This window comes from Miniopterus schreibersii (genome assembly GCF_964146895.1).
Source record: "Miniopterus schreibersii genome assembly, chromosome: 7".
Classification (NCBI taxonomy): Eukaryota; Metazoa; Chordata; class Mammalia; order Chiroptera; family Miniopteridae; genus Miniopterus; species Miniopterus schreibersii.
The window spans coordinates 81,161,044-81,180,446 of NC_138108.1; positions in this window are offsets into that span (position 1 = coordinate 81,161,044).

A 19,403-nucleotide genomic window follows, 5' to 3' on the forward strand; every position below is an offset into this window, starting at 1 on the left:
CCACCACCCCCCCCACCCCCCACCACCCCCCCCACCCCACCCCGGCCGCCGCGCCCCCCCACCCCCCCGGCCGCCGCGCCCCCCCCCCGGCCGCGCCCCCCCCACCCCGGCCGCTGCACCTGCCGGGGCGGGGCCCTTCCGGCTTGGCGCATGCGCGGGAGAGCGGCAATGGGGGGCGGGGGGGGGCGGCCGGTTTAGACCGAGTTTTCCCGTTTCAATATCACATCTGACAATGTTTCAGAATTGATTCAATCCCTAGATCTAAAACTGATTTGTAAAAAATAAACAATGTCAAAAAGGGTTTAAAATATCTTAGAATGGGAAAGGTATATTTCCCGCAAAAGCAAGGAAATAGGTTGTTTTCAACAGCTGCAGCGTCTCCAAATACAATGGGGAAATATATTTAAACTGCTCGGGAAAATATACCCACTAAATCATCAATTAAGAATGAGAATGATTCTTTAGTAAGACGAAGCATGAGAGCGTGTTGCTCAAACCTATGCTGAAACGCCCACTGAAAGACCCACATGAGCTGCAACAACAAATCCAACCTGACAAAGATGCACGGAACACCCTCAAAAGGAAACTTGAATAAGTGAGTTAGTTTAATGAACATTTCTCTCCTGTCAGACCTTTTCATACACTCTAAAATATCTAGATTATTCAACTCTGGTATTTTATGTAATAACGTTTGCTTCTCTTCAATAATGAAAATAATGAATATTTTTTGTTTTGACGGTGAGGATAGATCCCCATTGAGTTGAAAATAAATGCCCCTAGTCGCACACTATATGATATGTGCGTCGTGGCGCAGGCAGGAGTAGTTATCATTTAATTACTTCGCAAGATGTATTACAAGTTAATGGGGAAAATGAAAAGGGAGAAAGGTGAAGACCACACAGGTGCTCTTCCAATGTAAATATGTATACAAACCATCTTGTTAGTATTCAGACTTAATTGAGAACTTCTAGGTGAAGCTTGACTCCAGATAATAACGATTCTTTGTTGCCCTGGGCATGTTCAGAAAGGCCAAGTGTTTCCATGAAGGGAGTCATGCTATTTACAAGTTTTAAATGGCGCAAGGCAATCACTGTAAATTGATTTCTTACTAAATTGAGAACACTGGCTTTCATTTCTGTGTTAGATCCTTAGTTTATTCTTAATTCTTACTTTATGTTTACCTTATACCTAAAGGGTTGGAGTGCCAGACATGTTACCTGAAATTTCAGATAAGCCATATGTCGTTAATGCGTGCTTTAAAATTCCAGGTGTGGTTTTCATCTACTATTTAAACTAGAATTAAATTTTCAGTTCTCTTTCCTGTAAGTAAACTACTTGCTTGACATTCAGTGATCACACTAAACCACCTCACACAACTGTGGGCATATTTCCCTTAGCTGTTCCTCTTCTGCTTTTCTCACTTTGCCTTGCTGTTAACTAACTACAGCACTTCTCCACTCTCTAATTAAGTCATTAAGCACATGGTTTAGCATCATAATGTGTAGACTGCTTTTATCATTACAGGTAAAGCAATAAGAAAGAGGTTAATAGCCATCTTTTCTGCAGTGGAGGAAAACAGAGCCAGATGGGACTGCACCGTTTGTTCCCAAGTCTGAGGCAGTTCTTGGTGACAGATTTGTAATGAATGCCACAGTCAACTGTCCTCATTGTATTACTTAAACTTGGGTGATTGCTTCATTGTTATCACAGGGTGGAAACAGTAAGGCCTTTAAGGAGACGGGTGCTGGATGTTCTGACTGAAGATTGCTTAGAAATGACTAATACAACTCTACACCTTTAATTTTAACTTACATGCCTCTACCAGTGAGAGGTGAGTGGCATAAGAAGACAAAACCTATTTAAGAAAAGGGCGTGGCTTGGGTTTCATCCCAAGGGAGGTAAGATGGAAACCTGCCTGTCGATTACAGAATGTTCAGGCTTCACCTCAAGCTGTCCTTCCAGTCTCTCGCCTGCACCTACCCTGTCTCTCTCACCTGTACTGAAACCTGAAGTTGTTTTGGAGACAGAGGTCACCAGCTATTTTTTTACACACGATAGAAAACTGTTCAAGTAATAATTCCACTGGGAAAAGAAGCCCAGTGATTTATTCACCTTAAGGAATAAAAGAATGACATTTTTCTAAGATTACTTTTGATAGATGAAAATGTACTAAGTGTATTTAAACAAATGGAAGATTAAAGAAAGGAAAAACGGTTCGGACGACAAGGTCAAACTCAGAGTTTGACTGGAGCCAATAAACTCACAGTTTTATGAGAAATGGTGACTACACTAAAATCCTAATATATATAGTTTTCTAGGTATCATGTCTGAGATGAGGCATTACATAAATGATAGTTACTGACTGCATCACTGGATTGAAATGTGTCTTTACTACTGGTACTTTATCATGCATGCTAATGACTATTTGCTACAAGAAAATAAAACAAAAAGACAAACAAAAATTACAAATCAAAATTTGGGACTAAAACAAATCTAGGTTAAAACCTCAGCCCAGCCCAAGTCAAGATGTAGTGGTCTTAGGATAATTAATTTCTTTGAACATCTGCATTTTTATCTGTAAAATGGAGATAATGTCCATCAGAAATATTGAATATTGCGAGTTGTCAAAGATCACCCTGGCCGGTGTTGCTCAGTGGTTAGAGTCAGCCCTTGTACTGGAGGGTTGCAGGTTTCATTCCTGGTCAAGGGCATGCACCTGGGTTGTAGGTTCCATCCCGGCCACAGACTGGGTGTGTCTCTCTCACATCAATCTCTCTCTCTCTCTTCCTTCCACTCTCTCTAAAAGAAAATCAATAGAAAAACTATCCTCAGGTGAAGATTAATGGGAAAAAAAAAAAGAGTTGTGAAAGGTAAGCAAAACCAGGTATTCATTAAAGCAGTAAAAACAGATTTCATTCAGTAACTGCTGACAGTAGGAGAAGAAACTTCGTTCCATTCTGACCTGTGCAGAGGTCACTGCGCATTTTAAAGAGAGAATGAAGGGGGCACAGCAGGACTCAGTGGAGTCGGGAGTGAGAATTACAAAGGGTTGGTCAGTGTAAGTGCAGTTAGGTCAGCTGAGTCTGCTGGCCCCTGGGCGATTAAGGAAGTGGGATTCTATTCCCCCCAAAACCTGGGAGACTGGCCCTCTCTCTCCTGCCGATTACTTTTCAAAGTAATGACTTTCAGGTCCTTGAGAAAGATACTCCTGAGCTCTAAGAGATACGGTTCACAGCCCCTTTTCAGCAATCGCTCTGAAGCGCGAGGCCAGAGGCCCACCATCCTGCGTTGGCTGGAACAGACAGTAGGGTCTCCTGGCTGAGTGGAACTTTTCCAGGCAGACAGGGGGTCTGGGGCTGAGGTCATCCTAAGGTCACGGCCTTTTACTTCCAGAAGGCGGCCTAGACTTCGGTCACCTCTTAGTGCAGAAGTTTAGATGGGGTTGTTATAGGATAGTAAGAGGCTAGGAAAGTTTCAGGGCAGGAGGGATAGGGCAACTGAGACAGGAATATTAAAGCCAAAAAGCTTTGCAGGTCCCTTGTAGCAGGACCTTATCTTGAGAAGAAAGGGTTAAAACCTTTCACGAAAGAATGAAGGGGAGGAAGGACAAGGGAAGGGGGAGAGGAGGAATCTTAATTCAAACCCATCAGAGAGACCCCTTAGTGTGGGTCATCTTGAAGCTGTTAGAACAGCAGGGAGGAGGGGGAGAGGAAGGTGCCCATGGTTTAAACAGTGAAGTCAGTGGTCTTGGGTTTGTCAAAATAAAGTGACCAGGCACTGCTCATAAACTGTGGGAAAATCACAACAAAGAATTGACCTGTACCAGGATACCTGGCAGAGGAATTTTTTAAAATCTTATAGACAAGAATGTATATAAGGCAGAAACCTCCCAACCCACTCACTCTTCAGACGGGTGTCTGTGCTTCATAAGCCAGATGTATAGATTTGCTAGCTTTGTTTCATTGATAAATGTGTATGCTTCAATTTTTTTAGTCCACTTGCTTTAATGTTTTAATAAATTCAGTTCATCACAGCGTAATCAAGGTCTCTCGTATAAAATCATTTGTATGAGAAGACAAGAACAACCCTCTCCCATTGACTCAGGGGGCTGTCCGCTAGCACCTCTCTGGTGTCTGTGAGAGGTGCCTGTCACAGTGTCATTATGTGCAAGGTTTCTGCAGTTTTCAGAGTTAAATAAATGCAGAATTCTAAACATGATGCCTGACAAGCAGTTAACTCAACCTTCCGAAATCCATTATGAAGAAGCAACTTAATCATCAGGGAGCGTGTGCAGTAGAAATTAATCAAGATATTATATAAAAAATGCAATTCTTTAAAGTTGGAATGAATGAGAAATGTACTAACACTCAGGATTAGGCAAATATGTATCACATGAATACCTGAATAGGAATAGTTACTGTCAACATTTGCTTGTTCCAGAATTGCTGTTGAGATATAAATTTAAACAAGCTCTAAAAGGTACAGTCGCCCCAGAATAACCAAATAGCAGAGTTTCTGTGGGCTCTCCGAGAGGCCCTCTGAAAGAAAACCAAGGCAGCAATTTCGTTTAAGGCACCTGCAGCACCGAGTGGTTCCCCGTGTGAACTTACAGCTCCATGGCAGCAGAGCAAGGTGAGGTCGGGGAGGTCTGCAGAAGAGGAGGGGACACCCAGTTAGTGTCACCCCCACGTCCCCCTGGGGCATCCTCACGGCCTTTACTTTCCTCTCCAGTTGCACAGTCAGAATGGTTGTGAGTCATTATTGTGCCTCTTTACTTCGGTTTGACTTTTTCACCCTTTCCTGTTCTCCCTCACGGGCCCTGGCCTCGTCTGAACCCTAATCTGATTTGGGCATTGGGGATTAGGACCAGTCCTGTTTCCCTGGTCAAGGCTAATGAGTCCTTTCTCATCGGCATCCGTGGCCAAGTGCAGTCCCCGATTTAACCGATGTACCAGGTGAACATCAGTGCTGAACTCTCCTCCTTTAAATACACAGCCGAGCTCCCTTTAAGTATAAGGATAGTAATCTCCCTGCGCTTTGGCCCAGAAACGGCCACCTCCACTAAATAGCTGGCATCATTAATCATTACCTAAACTTATCATTGTCACCACCACCGTAATTATCATCAACACCAAACTCAGTTGAGCACTAAGTGTCAGATCCTACAAATTTGGATCTGTGAAGGGATGGTTTCATTACACTTTAACTGCCACAGGATGTGGAGGAAAGGCTGGGAAAGAGGAGTCTTAGGGAACAGTAAGCAAAGGAGCCTGGATTCAAACTAAGGCCTGTATAAAACCAGGTTGGATTTTTAGGGCCTTTGCGTCATTGAATCTCAGTATGTCTTGCAGTGCACACCAAAGGCTACAACTAGAACCGAAAAGAAACAAACAAAACAAAACCAAAGAACCCAGACTGACCCAGTTAGCATTCGTCAGAAAGTATTGCTGGTAAATAATAGTTTTCTTTCCTCTTCCACTGCCTGAGTGCTTTTTTGTGTTTAGGTAAAAATTGCTTTCTGACATGTATTTGAAATTTTAGTGAGACTGTTTGTGAAGTGGCTGGATTTGGTGACTGTCGTAAACCTTTCCATTCAGCACGCTTTGCCTGGAATCCTCATGTCCCGGGAACAATTGGAAGCTCTGTGGCTGCATCTGTCCAGCTGTGTGTTCTTTCAGTACAGCTTGCATTTTCTTTTCTTTTTCTCTTTTTTAATGAAATAGTAAAAAGAAAAGATGTTCTGTGACTCATAAAGAGTTGAAGAACCACAAATGGAGACAGCTTGGATGTAGCAGCCTAAAATTGCATTTAAGGAAAACACTTAATAAAGCTATTTGGTTGGTATTATGTGGCTCACTATGAAGTGAAATATTTTTGAGTTCTGAGATCACAAACAGCAGCTGGAAACAAATTTCTGTGATCTGCTTCTTTTTTTGTGTGTGTCTTTTAAAAGTGAGGAGGAAATTTACACACCTGGGTGCTTGAAAATGCCTGTTCTCTTTCTTCTCTCTTATAAAAAAGAGGTCTTACATATCATGTTTCAAAACTATGGAGAGATTTCCTTAAAATAAAAAAAAGAGGAGTTTCCATATACCAAGCCGAGGTTTTGTTGCCAAGGAGAACTGAAATAGAATCTACTCTCTGTTTACTGATTATTTGTTATGTGACCGTGGACAAATTACTTCCCTACATGCTCATTGTGAGGACACAGAGATAAGCGATGGTGTAATATTCATACTATATATTATACAGGGTGGGCAAAAGCAAGCCTATATTTGTGAGTACACAAATCAGTTTATCCTTGTATTATGTATTTTTTTTATTTGTATTACAACTGTAAACCTATGTTTGCCCACCCCTATATATAAACCTACATGGATATAACATATATACACATGCAAATATACAAACACACACACACATACACACAGAAATCTATATTCATATAGATATATACACATAAATAAGCATTTATATATGTAAGTACATACACACATGGGGTAAATATATGTGGGAAATATGAGTTGTGCACATGTATGAGTCAGGGCCCCTGCTACAACCTCTCCCTTCTACATTAAAACCATATATTTCAAATGCAGTTCCCAGTTTTCAATAAATGAATTTACATAAGGAAAAATAATTGCTATTAGTTTAACTCCTATTTCTTCCAGAAATACTGGCATTTTTTAAAATGACAAAAATAAAAACATTGATACTTAGGAATGCCAGTGGGGAAGATATTTTGAGCAATTCCTCATAAACAAATGCCTGTTTTGCCAGTGACAAAATGAAATCTATCTCCCATGTTGAGTTTCCAAAGGCAAGCATGAGGTCAGCAGTAATTGTAATAGCTATTGCTTCAGGCTCCTCAACAGCTGGGGTGGATGGACTGTGGGTATGTATGACGGGGGAATCCATGGAGATCAATAGAAATGAAATATACAGGTATTTGCCAAACACACAATCATAATATGTCCTAACAATTATTCCCCAAAGCTGGAAATACATTTGAGTCAGTTTGTCTTTTCTCTACCTGCAATGACTGATTAATGATAGGATTGCTTCATAACTCTGTAATTACATTATAATTATGTATATAACTGTACTATAAAATAGTAGCATATACAATCTTAGACTTTTTTGATATAACAGTTCTGTGAAGGCAATATTTTCATCTCTATTTGAATCACAGTGGGAAATGTTAAAAAGGAATGGAAGGAAAAAAAATAGCATCTGTTAAAAACCCATCTGGGGTGTGTTCTAGATGTGGTAAGAGCATTAACTCATTTACCCTTCACAGTAACCCAGGGGTAGGATGATGTCCCCACTTACTTTTCAAAAGTGAAAATAAAGTGAAGCCTAGAGAGTTGAGGCATTTTGTCCCAACTCCTGTGTAGAGAGATGGCCCACGGTCATGCTGAACTTGAATCTGCCTTTAGGTGCCTTCAAAATTAACTAATATGAGTGTATTAGACGCAGGCCCTGACATTAAATCTGTGTTTTTGCCTTAATGTCAGATGTGATGCTGCTAATATCCTCCTATGATCAGGAATCAAGCGGATGACCCTTTCTAAAACGAGCCTCCTCAAAAACTTCAGTGTCTTTGCTTCAGGGTTGTGCTCTGCCCACTTCCAGCTCCCAGAGCACTGGGACATCAAATGCAAAGAATCTTCTAGGAACTCTGCAAGGCTTGCATGATTACCATTATTATTTCACTATTTAGATGGCATCTTACTCCTGCATTTCTGAAAAGGAAAAAAGTGCTTCAATTGATTTAAATTCTTGTTCCACCAATATAGCACCTGGATCATGAATTTCGTGAATTTTGAAGCTAAAGGAGATATTGCCTTCTGGGCATAATCCAGTGAAATTAACGTCAACTCTTTTGAAAAAGAAGATATAAAGTGTAAAAACATATTTACTCAATACTTTAATTTCAATAACATGAATACTCACATGGCAAAAATATTTTTTCTAAGCTAAGAGAAACACACAGAAATAAACATTAAGTCAACTCAAGTTGGGACAGCGTGGGTATTGATTTTTAATGAAACATAAGACAAAAAGGAATACACATTCCCTTTAGCTGTGTTTCCTACTTCTCTACTAAAAGACACCTTCCAGTGCTTATTCACACAGCCATCTGCACCTGTCTTGAGATGAAACAAAGGAAAGAAAATGATTATAGAAGCATCACATATCTGGGGATGCACATTTTTAATTCACTTTAACTTATTCCACTTAATTTGACAGCTGGAAACTTTTATTTATTTGATTCCCAAAACTCAGTGATATACATCACTCAGTGAGCTTAGTTTTATTACAGTTATTATACAAATGCTTTTTATGCATCCGAGATCATGATGAGCACCAAAGAGGCAATGTTATTTAGCAGACACACTGTTAATTAACAGCGAATTAAACAGAGATGGTACTAATTAATAAAGTTGTTTGAGCTTCTTGCTGCAGTCTCATCCTGTTTACATGTTATTTTTGATATGTGAATGCCATATCTTGAGATCCAAGCCTTTAATTATGCAGCAAATTTACATCAATTGTCACTTATTATCACAATATGTGTGATAGTTTCCAGAGGGCCTGACATTGAGTTCAGTTTGGTGCTAATGTCACAGGAAAGGAGATGGTGATAAATAATGCTGGGGTGGATATTTCTTTTTAAATTACAAAGAATCTCTAATTCCAGGCAAGGAAGTTGGTTTATTTTGGAAAGGAGAGGTCATAATGAACGACTTTGATCAAATCATCAGTCTTTTCAAATATTCACATAGAAATCTGTGAACAGATATACCAGTTTCTTAGTTGCCAATGGAAGATATTCATCTTTGTGTTTTTTTGTTGTTGTTTTTTTGTTTTTTTTTTAATATATCTTTATTGATTTCAGACAGAGGAAAGGAGAGGGAGAGAGAGAGATGGAAACATCAATGATGAGAGAGTCATTGATCGAGCCCACAACCTGGGCATGTGCCCTGACCGGGAATCGAACCCCAATCGCCTGGGTCCCAGGTCGATGCTCAACCGCTGAGCCACGCCCAGCCAGGCAAGATATTCATCTTTGAAAAATAGTTTTCTACATGCCAATACTCACTATTACCAATTAAAGTGTGGCAGGAACACATATGTAAATATATTAGATAATACTTTGAAAGTGAAAAAAATGCAATCCTTCTATAGATAGTCCAGAAATAAGGAAAGCCTCACTTCTGGATACCATCTTTTTTTGGGGGGGGGGTTATTATATATAATTTACCATCTTAGTGAATATACAAATTAGACAGACTAAGCATCTAAGAAAGACAACCAAAGTTTTTTTCTTGTTGTTAAAATCATGTTTATTAAAAGCATTGTATATGACAAATACGTGTTAATTCACGCTTCCCCTAGTTGCTAACAGGAAAAGCTCATCTCAACGCCTTGTAATTTAGTCTTTTTCAGTAAGCTCCAGATACTAGCACTTCAGCTGAACAGAAGTTGGCTGGCAGAGCTTGTGAGCAAAGGACTCTGTGAACATGGGACTTTGAATAAGGCCAGCCTTTCTGCAGCCCTCAGTCCTACTCGCAGTGAGTAAGCACGTAGGTCATTCAGAGTGTCTGGGTCCTCTCTGGCCCCTGCCTCAATATCAACGCTGAGACCGCCGAGGAACAAATCAGTAGACAGGGGTGGACAAGGACAGCCTCATTCTTTGCACACCCATAAAAATAAGTAGTTTCTCCAAAATAAAAATTACCAAAGTTAATGATGCTACTTTTTTTTTTTTTTTTTTTTTTGTCATTAATAGGGCACTTAAATTACATAAAAATCTCTTTTATTTGAAAAACCTGGCCATTTTCATAGCCTCACATGTAAACCTCAATTGGTATTTATTACCTTACAGTAAAGTGTTCTGTATGCTTCATTGTTTCCTTTCCTAGTATGTAAACCACATGAAAGTAGGAACGTGGACTATCATTCATGTAGTTTCCCGGCAGAGGGAAGGGAGAAATGAGCCTTCGCTGTTGTTCTATATTTCTTGTTATTGTTGTTGTTGTCAAATTTTTCCTCTAACTATAAACTAGCATATGATCAGTGCTACTTGATTTGGCAAAACAAGCTCAAGAAAAGAAAAATCAGATAATCTCACCAACCAGAAACAATCCCTGCTAATGTATTTGGGTATTTTATTCCATATATAGAGATGTACTTCTCCCTTATCATCTGAGACATCACAGGGCTAATTTTACACTCTTAACACTACCCACTTAAATTATTGATCACAATCTTTCTCTCCTATATTATCAGATCTATATTTCTCAAATATATCCTTCCCAACGAATTTAAATATATAAATTATCTCCAATCTTTAAAGTGTGATCTAATTTAAAAACTTCAACATTTACTCTTCTGTACTGATTCATTAACCATTAAATACTAGCCAGCACCCCACATTGCTGAAATAATTCCTCTATTTCCAAACACCACTACGCTCCTAATCAAAGAGCTATATTTTTCATTCTTCATCTGATTTGTCTCATGTGAAAACACTCTCCCTTGTATAACTGCAACAATCTATAGTTCCTCTTAACATGCCAGAGACCCCAGCACCTCTGCTGGCTCATCCTCTATGTGGCTCTAAATGTTGACATTTGCCAGGCTTGACGCTGGTTCCTACTTTGATAGTCCCCCAGGCAACCCTTTCCATGCCATTCGCTTCAGTTACCACCCGGACTCAAGAGACACACAAACATATCAATAATCCAGGCCTCTTCACAAAGTTCCAAGTCCACATATATTACAAAGTCTCTACTCTTTATTTTTAAAATATATTTTTATTGATTTTTAGAGAGAGAGAAGAAACAAGGAGAGAGAGAAACATCCATGCGAGTCGGTGCACAGGACTGTGCCCAAGCAACTGAGCCACACCGGCCAGGGCAGTCTCTGTACATTTACTGAAATATTTGAAAAACACTGGAAAACTTTCAGTTTCAATTCCAGCATGTAAAGAGCTTAGAACTCTTCACTCCCTCCCTTACATCAAGATGAAACTGAAAACAAAGAGAAAAAGACACTAAAAATCAATGACTATTCTTAAAGCCATGAAAAACCTGAAGTTTTGGGGCAAATGGCTGCCCCTAAATCTGGAATGGTAGGCAAATCTGGAGAGTCACAACAGAGACCTGCTTGCCTGGACAGACGCTGATAAAAATAATTTCATGGCAATTTTGGGAAATTGTTGACGTTGCACTCAGACTACTGGGGTCAGCAAACTTGGGTGGCACCAACTCTTTCCTGGATTTTATTTCCAGAAATCCCGCCAGGTGACGACATTCTGGAAAAGGTAAAACTGTAGAAATGGTAAAAGTTACTGGTTGTTTCTAGAGTTTGGGATGGGAGAAGGAGGGCTGAATAGATGAATTTTGTAGGGTGGTAAAATTACTCTATATAGTGTTATACTGGTAGCTGTGACACCACACATTTTTCAAAACCCATAGAACTTCGTGGCGCATACTGTAAGCAAATTTAAAATATGTATCTGTAGTGGATCAGAGGACTTCAGGATGGAATACAGAATGTGACAAACAGTTAAATAGCACATAGATATAAAAAACAGCATCACTGACAAGGGTTTGGGAACAGGTGCCAACTTAAGTAACTGGTAATGAATGGTGTCTATAAGGCTAAAGGCAAACAAAACTGTACATAGATACCTTAACTTTCATAACAGTTTTTCATGAAAGTACAAGTTAATAATGCTGGAACCCAATATATATATAATTATATGTTTATAATTGGGTTAGTGCTAGAAATTCATCATTAGTAACTCATTCCCATAATATAGAGACTCAAATATGTAAATATTTATAAATGTTTACATAGGTTGGTTATAAAATGCATGTTCATATTTCTTTGTTCAGTCAGCTGTGAGGGCATAGTTGCAACAAGCATTTCTGGTACCCAGGTCTTGGTTTCCGATACTTGTCTACAGTAAAAAGAACCAAAGCTCCTTGGATAAAGGGCTGATGCTAGGACTGGGACAGGAAATGTGTAAGATGACCATGGAGCATCTTGAAGTGTGGGCTAGAAGATCAAGAAACCTATGTTGATGGGTCTATCAAAGTACATAAGAGCCAACAAAGACCAAAGCTGGAACAATTTGAGCAATACAATGCATTTCATTTCATTATAATGCAAAGTATAAAAATAAATACCCATGAGCTCATACTGATATAAATAAATGATTCAATCAGAAGTTTTCAACTGGTGTGCCATAAGAATTTTTAAAACATGCAATAATAGGACCTCTTTTCCCTTAGGTTGTGAAATAAAAAAATGGCAACAGCCAACACAATAGTTATTGGGTGAAAATGAATCAAAATTATACCTGTTTGCTTTTGTCAGAGCAGCAAAAATTATTTTTGGTGGCCACAGAATTTTAGTAGTTAGTTTATGTGTGCCATGAGATGAAAAAGGTCAAAAATTGCTGGATTAAATAAATTAATCCGGTAAAAGAGAAATAACCCCGACTCTTTAAGTACAGGCTGCATATGCTGACTTCTTTCCAGAGTGCAGCATGGAACTGAGCAAATGTGGTGCTTTAGTCCCTGACCACACTGCCTGGGCTAGGTGATGGAGGTCAGCATCCACAGTCATACGTCAGGGAGACAGTGTGCACCTTTGATAAGATGTCAGGAGAACTGCACTTTACCTCTGTGATCTTTCTCCAAAAAACCCACGACCGCAGTCTAATCATGAGGAAAAAAAACAGACAAATTCCAATTTGGCCACATCCTACAAAAAAAACTCACAAGTACTCCTCAAAACTGTCAAGGTCATCAAAAACAAGGAAAATCAGGGAAAATGGTACAGCCCAGAGGAAACTAAGGAGCCATGACAACTGAATGTAAGTTGATATTCAGGATGCAGTCATAGAACAGAAAAACAGGATATTAGGTAAAAACTAATAAAACCTGAAAAAACTCTGAACTTGAATTAATAATGCATCATTAATTGTAGCAACTGTGTTTCACTATTGTAAGCTGTTAATCAAAGGAGAAACTAGGTATGAGGTATATTTGCACTCTCTTTACAATCTTTGCAATTTTTCTGTACATCTAAATTTTTTCCAAAATAAAAAATATATAATTTTAAATGTTTTTTAAATTTTTATTACAATATTATGTTTTCCTTTGTCAAGCCCAGCATTGACTTTTGCTGTAGTCACTTCCCCAAACCTCATTAAGTCTATTACTTTATTTATTTATTTATTTTAAATATATCTTTATTGATTTTAGAGAGAGGAAAGGAGAGGGAGAGAGATAGAAACATAAATGATGAGAGAGTCATTGATCGAGCCCACAACCCGGCATGTGCCCTGACCAGGAATCGAACCCCGATCGCTTGGATCCTAGGTCGATGCTCAGCCGCTGAGCCACGCCCAGCCGGGCACGTCTATTGCTTTAATAGGCATTATTACTGTACATGGCACCTGAGGCCTTTTAAAAAAATAGCTGTATATTGAAAACATTTCACATGTGCTAATAAATAGTCTTTTCAATGCAAGTTTAACAATCTAATAATATGTATGTACTATAATTTATATTACTAATCCTCTGCTATTGAAAATTTAGGGATTTTTAAAAATTGTCATTATTTTAAATTAAAAGATATTTCTTATTTTAAATAAGCCTTTGTGCACATCTATTATTACTTCCTTATAATAAATATCAAAAATATAATTACTACGTTAGAAGATAAAGTTCCGACTTGTGATTTATGTTTACTAAATGCCACCATTCACGTATGACGTTTGGTTCCAGAACTCCCAGGGAAATGCTGTCGTCCTTGCACAATGAGAGTGTCAACTGATGGTCATTGGTGACAATTCAAGGCCAACAGGAACCCCCAATCCTGTCGGGGTGCAGCGGAAAGGAAACCTTTGTTCAGTGCAAACAGCTCAACTGTGACACAGCAGGGCGTGGACCGGGCAGGGCCGTAGAGCAGGCGCCCTGCGGCGGGGCAGGCCCCTCCCCAGGCCCCTCCGCTCCTGCCGGCCTGGCCCCTCTGCTCTGGGCCTTGGTCCTGCGCGGCTGCTTCGGCCCTGACTGCCCGTGGGCTCCGGCTCGGCCCCGGGAGCAGCAGCCCCCCAGCCGTGGACGCGGCGGGGCTCCCGGAGCCAGAGGGCCCGGCTCCTGCGGATGGAGACCCCGCTCCTGCTCCCCAGGCCGCCGGGCCTTATGCAAATGAGGACTCTAATCCATGCAGTTTTATTGGCCCAAAAGGTACGGTCCTGATTGGTCAGAATAGATCTACTCTGATTGGTCGAAGGTGCACAGCTCTGCCTAGACGGGGAGCCCGTCCTGTTGGTTGAAATAGGATCCCAGGAACTGGAACTCCCCACGGGGCCGCTGGGCGGGCAGGAGCCGGGGGCTCCCTGCGGGCGGGTGGCTCCGTGCGCGCGGGCGGCTCCGTGCGCGCGGGCGGCTGGCTCCGTGCGCGCGGGCGGCTCCGTGCGCGAGGGCGGCTGGCTCCGTGCGCGCGGGCGGCTGGCTCCGTGCGCTCCTGCGGCTCCGTGCGCGCGGGCTGCTGGCTCTGTGCGCGCGGGCGGCTGGCTCTGTGCGCGCGGGCGGCTGGCTCTGTGCGCGCGGGCGGCTGGCTCTGTGCGCGAAGGCGGCTCCGTGCGCGCGGGCGGCTCCCTGCGGACGGCTGGCTCTGTGCGCTCCTGCGGCTCCGTGCGCGCGGGCGGCTCCCTGCGGTCTTCTCCCTGCAGCGCAGCTTCCTGAGAGGCCCCTGTGTGCAAATGGCTCCCAGGGCCTGTTGTTTTTTTATAAATTTGAGCCCAGTTAGCCACCAGGAACTCTACTTAACAGGGCTCCTTTTTTTCTTTTTCTCAGGATTCATAAGATTATCACATTTTATTTTTTACTATAATTGTCAACGAGATTGAAAAGAATTTAAGTATAGTTTGACATCTTTCTTACTATTTTACAAGTAACTTTGTTATAGACTCTCCTGTTTTTAAAGGTCTTCTTTTTCTTATTACTTCCTAAGAGTTTTTAATGTGTTACAACTCCTATTTTTGTCATAAAAATATATTTTTTAAAACTTTGTGACACTAGTTTTATCCCAGACTGGCATGAATTGAGACAAGCAGGCTTTTCACAAAAGTAAGACGAATATACTAGGACCAGTTCTGCATCTGACAGGTGGTCACAGTAAATGGGACCCAGTTTATCGCGCCTGTTGTTCCGTTGCTTTCGTGACTCTCCCGCCTTTCGGAGCCGATTCAGCTGCTTCCGTCAGCTGCCCCAGTGCTCAGCCCTCGGCGCAGCAATCAGATGCTCTGCTCAGTGAAAATGTCATATATTCTGAGCTGTCAAGTAAGAAATGCCAAATGAATACTTATCATAAGGTTGTTAAATGCACAGACATGGTAAGTATAACATTTTTGCTTATTTCCATTATCAGAATAATTTTGTAGAACATATTCAACATTTTAACTTTCTCGGAATTATTTTCTTTGTATTTCTATTGTTAAAGGTGGATAACAATGTAGGAAAACAACAGGACGTAAACGCACCCACCACGAAACCTTAAAAGGAAGACTCTGCTCACTGACATTTATACAAAGCACTTTTGGGGGGAGGCGGGCGGATATTGGCGAATTACAAAGTTATTAAAAAAGAAAATTCAAGTATGTTGCCAGACTGTGAGTGCAGTTATGTTACCGGGATTCGTTCGAGGTGTTGAGAGAGAATCGTCTCAAACGGCACGCTCGTGGAGAAGCTTAAAGGTGATGGCAGGTTTTGTTTCGGGTTCAGGGAATTACTACACCGGCACGTAGAGGCTCTAGAAGCTCCTGTTAATCCTCCACGTATTTTCTTGGTTCACGGAAAAGAACAAAACACCGTTCACACCGTGCGACCGAGCTTTCCAGTGTCCCGGGCCTGAGCTGGACGCCGCTCCGGGCAAGTCCCGTTCCTGACGCCGGGGTTCCAGGCCGGCCCTCACCTGCCGGTTCTTCCCGGGCCAGCCTGTGCCCGCCGCGCTGTCACCGTGGCCCTCCTGGGCATGTCCAAAGCTCTGTTGGGCCTCCAGTTTCTACCGGGCACGTGCCCAGCAGAGGAACTTCCCCGGCTCCCTCTGGGGATCCTTGCCAGGTCCGCAGCACCCCAGGGAGATTCCCGACGGGCCCCAGGAGCAGGCCCCTCAGCGCGTCCCCTGCCGTGTGTGAAGGCGTCCGCTTCCCGACCGCTGCCCGGCGAGCCCAGGAACGCCGCCCTGACGCCTGCTTCAGCTCCCAGTTTACTAAGCTCACTATTCAGTTCCTCTCTGCTTGCTTTCTTACGTAAAACTAGCTCCTGTGCCAACAGTTTTGGAACGTTTCCTTGATTTTTCCAGGGCATAGCTACCATTCTGAAAGTAGGTTATTCTTGCTTAAAGTGTTTTTATTATGTTTCTTGGACAAATGAGAATCTTGCAATTTTATATGGTAAGTAAATAAGACTGGAATAGCTACTGGTCAGTCATGAACTGATGAATGTTTCATTTTTGTTTAACGTTCATTAAATAAACCAATTAAGACAAGGTCTTAAAGAGAAGTTTGTAGACATTTTAATATCTTGGCTTAGTAATAAGGAATACATACTGAAAATTACTTTCCATTTACTATACTTGATAAAAACTTCAACATTTTCCTAGATGCTTGTGTGTTTTGCCTTATTGGATATAATACGCGTTAGACCAAGCACATTTTCTTCTATCTTGTACTTAATTTGAATTCTCAATAAATTTTTGATTTGTATGGTTAGGAGCCCCGATTATGACATTATGGTACAATAAAAAGTACATTATTATTCTTATGTAACACTTGATTCTAATTTTTCAAAATACAGAAAAAATTCAAATAAATGCATTATTTCCAAAGGATAGAACACAGTGAAAAGACTAAAATTCTGCCACACTGAAGCTGCTTTTGGGGATATTGATTTCAAGCTGTTTATTTAAATATTAGATTCAGCCCGGCCAGGCGTGGCCCAGCGGTTGAGCATCGACCTAGGATCCAGGAGATCGGGGTTCGATTCCCGGTCAGGGCACATGCCCGGTTTGCAGACTAGGCAGCCGATCAATGGCTCCCTCATCATTGATGTTTCTATCTCTCTCTCTCCCCCTCCTTTCCTCTCTCTGAAATTAATAAAGATATGTGTTTTTTTAAAAAAAAATTAGACTCAAAAAGAACCGGTCATCCTCCCTCCTTTTCTGTCCAAAAGATTCAAACAGAGAAACCTGCTTCAGAAAGGAGATCTTAGGATGTTCGGCTTAGAGTAATTTGAATTAAGTACGGTAAATAAGAAAGCTGCAGGAAGCTGCCTTTTAGCCAGATACCCACTGTGGCGCGTTGTTTCTGAGTCACCTAGGGGAATTTTCCACTCTCCCTCAACTATCTGTGGTACCATTGTGATTAGCTATTACTATTAATAGGGAAGGAGCAAAGGGAGGCCAGGCACTGTGCCATGTCATTTGCACTCCCCAGGAAACCACCGGCTTATTCCCTGCAAAACACTGAGGGAAAGGATCCAACAAAGGAGAGACAGAGGCATGCCCACTAAAGTTGGGGTGACGTAGGGGAAGTACTTGCCTATCAGTCACGCCTTGGAACAGAGCTCATTGGCCAGAATGGGCATGGCCTCCGCAAGCGTGCAAAAATTTGGGAATACATAACCGCCTGAACAAAGGAGTTTTCTCTCCTATGCTCCTGGCTGGTTCTTGGCAGCCTTGAATTTGCCCGTGTTTGCTCCATGTGGGCCCCATAGGCAGTGGATGGATGATGGGCTGACGCAGGCAAACACGAAAGAGGCTCGCCTCCTGCTGTATTGGACTGTGCAGACATGGAAGGAAAATTCTGGACACTGGTTCTCATTTTAGCTCTGCTAAAGGCAAAATGGGATTTCTTCCTTGGTGCGGCTGAAGGAAGTGAAACCTGGGAAGTTCAGGGGTTTGAATCCACAGAAATAAAGCTTTCTACAATATCTCACCTTCCTGTGTGAGGCTCAGAACATTCTTTTTCACGAGATATCATAAGAAGCCCACTCGCACTAGCAACCATGGGCGATGAGGCCCTCTCCTCTCGACCACACCTATGAATCTCCCATCCTCACTTCTCACACCTAATACCCTGTCCCCTCCCTTTGTCCTTTGTCCAAAATGCCTTATATCCCCGATGCTTCACTCTGTTTGGGACTTTCATGGGTACATCACGTCTATGCAAATTTCTCATACGCATGTGTTAAACTTTTATTTTCTCCAGTTGATTTGTTTGTTAGCCCAGCCAGAAAAACTTAAATGTGAGAGAAAAAGTATTAATACTTTTTTATCCCCCACAACAGTTTAGGAATATTGGTGAAGCTTCTTCTAAAACCCTGTTTTGAAATAGCTGAGTGAGACAAAAGACATAATTCAGGGTGAGAAATAACATCCCTTAATCTTATCATCAGCAGTAGACTACAGGCCAGTTTTTTCATTTGTGAAAAGAGGATAACTTGCAGGCCCAAAATATTTAGCTCAAAATTTCTGTGTGCATCACACGGTAACTGCACAGATGGAACTATTTTGAAAAGCAAAAAGTGATATATAGATTTGGGGCACATAACTAACAGATGAAAAAAATCATACTTTTGCATAATTTCTGTAGGGGTGAATATATTTTCAAAGTTCCCCTAAATGTCAAGTTGAGATAAAAATAGACATTTGACCCTAGCCAATGTGGCTCAGTGGTTAGAGCACCAGCCCTCGAACCGAAGGGTCCCAGGTTCGATTCCAGCCAAGGGCATGTACCTCAGTTGCAGGCTCAATCCCTGGCTTCGGTGGTTGGGGTGCCTGCAGGAGGCAACCAACTGATGTGTGTCTCTCACATCGATGTTTCTCTCTCTCTCTCTTTCTCCCACTCTGTCTGGAAAGCAATAGAAAAAGTATCCTCAGGTGATTTAGATTTATTAAAAATCCAAACTTTAATTATATTTAATATTTTTGAGAACCTATTGTACTAGGAACACTGTGACTCCTTACTCAGTGGGATATTGTAAGGCAGCTTTTCCAGCCACATAAAGTCAGAACATCACATTGTTTAGTATAGTAATATTCTAACCATTATTTCAAAGTACACAGAGAACTACTCATCAGGTAATAAACTGTTATTTAATGTTCCCATACTATGAAAAGCTGGTTTCCCTTGCCCCCATGTTGCACAGGGTCTACAGCTAGCCTAACCTGCTTGAGGCGGCTCTCGCCAAACCGAAGAAAGGACGGTAAATCTGACCCCCAGATTTATACGTATCTTTATGTCAGCCACTGAAACCAGGGATGTCCTACTGTCACCGGAGAACAGGGACCAGGCAGGACTGGCCTGGCAGGGT